Consider the following 2,030-nt stretch of genomic DNA (forward strand, 5'->3'; position numbering starts at 1 on the left):
CGTTGAAGCTTCTTTGTTTTCCTCAGTATATTTCTCCAATGTGTACACATCTGAGTGAACAAAGCCGACGCACCAGATGCCTCAGACATAATAAATGATATAGCTGTTACTTAATCTGAAAGAATTACAGGAACCTGTAATAACTAAAACTACCTGCAAGATAACACATTACATATTTATATCCTGACACGAGAACAGCTGTCCTTTATTTTTATTTCTTCCTCTTCCTTTTTTCACCCAACGTCGCCCATTGTTAGCTCCTTCCGAATCCTAATCCTCCTTGCTAATCCTTGCACAATGCAGGAAACTGCGTCTTTCTTGACAACAGTCTTTTCGTGAAATCATGTTCGCAGTCATGCAAACCAACGTTTTCTATGTACTCATATACTAAAAATTTATACACAATGTTATACACACCCACTACCATGAATCATAACCATGGAATAAAAATATGACGTTTCGAATTCGTCAGTGGCTTCTCATCAGATGTGATTCTAAAAAATAGTTTTTACGACGCCTCGGCCAATTCAAAAACCTCATTTTTTTGTTCCGTGTCTATTGCGACGGTGCTCTATTCTATCTGTGTGTCCACGTTATAACAATTACATTTTCGTTTATCCACCGCTGTATACACAGTGCCACTGCTGTTTACACACACCCAGGCTTCCACACTGCCTCGTGCACAGGCCTTTCCAAACACACTCTCTTTTCCGTAAACCACACCAACCAGTGCAATTGCTGAACGCGAGCAAGTGTTCCTTCACGTACTCGAGGCTGCCACGTCTTCACACATCCGGCGTACACTTCTCCCTGCTCCTGTGTACACGCGTGATCAGCTGCAAGAGGGTTCTTCCAATTACTGTACATTACTCTGCCTTCAATCTGCAAAAGAACGTCTTTCTTCCGCTATCTTTTTTTTACGTACAGTAGATTTGTACCGTACTTCCGTACTTCCAAGCATGGCGCACGTACTTGTGAATATGTCGACTGTGCTTGTTACATTTTCCGTCTTTCATTTACATCTTTGAATTTCTCACCAGAGATCTTGGTCCTTCTAGGAAGACCCTCAGGTGTCCCGTGACGTCATACTCTTATGACGTCTTATCGTCGTGACGTCATGCTATTGTGAAGTCATCTCTCTCTCTCTTTCACTTTTTTATGACGTCATATACCATTTGTGACGTCATCTTCACTCGGTGTCGCAGAAGTTCACGCGAGAAGAACCTCTCATTGGGCGCATATGGTTAAACTAGGTCAAAGAAAATTAGAATTAGAACGAAGGAGGAATAAAACGTAAGTAGAAAGTGTGAATAGGAAAATTCCAGATAGAATTATCCTTCAAAAAACGAGGGGAAATCAATACATATAAGCATGTTGGGTGAACATAATTCAGCTACCATGCACTTCTTATGTATGCAGAATGGAATTATAGTAAATGCGTAGATAAATGCATGGCAAGGCATGAGATTGGCAGCTGATCAAAAGCAAGGTTAGATACAGGATAGAAGAGAGTAGACTTAGGGAATTAGGTACTTGGGATACTTATACAAATTATGTGGAATTATCGAAATATATACAATTGTTTTTAGATACAACGTATAAGGGAGGATAAATGTAGAAAGAGCAGGTTACGGAAAACGTAGGAATAGTCACACAAATAGTATAGAGTGAATAAATTACAATGGAATATATAGGTCAACAATGATAGTTGCAGAAGTCATAATGGAATCGGGTTGTGAGGAAATAGAGAAGTAAACGCCAACAGATGTAGAAATAGTTTAGAGGAAATAGCTTATGAGGGAATATACAGATAAAGAATGCTAACTGTAGTAGTAGTTTTGAGATTTAGAAGGAGAGGCCAAGTTTCTCGCGAGAGGTTCAGTGTAGACATAAGCTCATTCCTCACTTCTCTCCTCGTTCTTATATTCACAAATTAACAAGTAAATTCAGTTTTATTCAGCCAAGCAGATTGATCAATATCAATAAAAGAGAAATTATACAAACTAAAAATAAAACGAGGCGAGAAGACC

General features: G+C 39.1%; 1 protein-coding gene across 1 annotated transcript in view; it reads left to right on the top strand.

Annotated features, from left to right (window-relative positions):
* The window catches only part of LOC119585942 (dipeptidyl peptidase 4-like), a 99,547-nt gene that overhangs the window by 86,781 nt on the left and 10,736 nt on the right, over nt 1-2,030 (top strand). The window lies entirely within an intron of this gene.

Source organism: Penaeus monodon, chromosome 20 (genome assembly GCF_015228065.2).
Source record: "Penaeus monodon isolate SGIC_2016 chromosome 20, NSTDA_Pmon_1, whole genome shotgun sequence".
NCBI lineage: Eukaryota > Metazoa > Arthropoda > Malacostraca > Decapoda > Penaeidae > Penaeus > Penaeus monodon.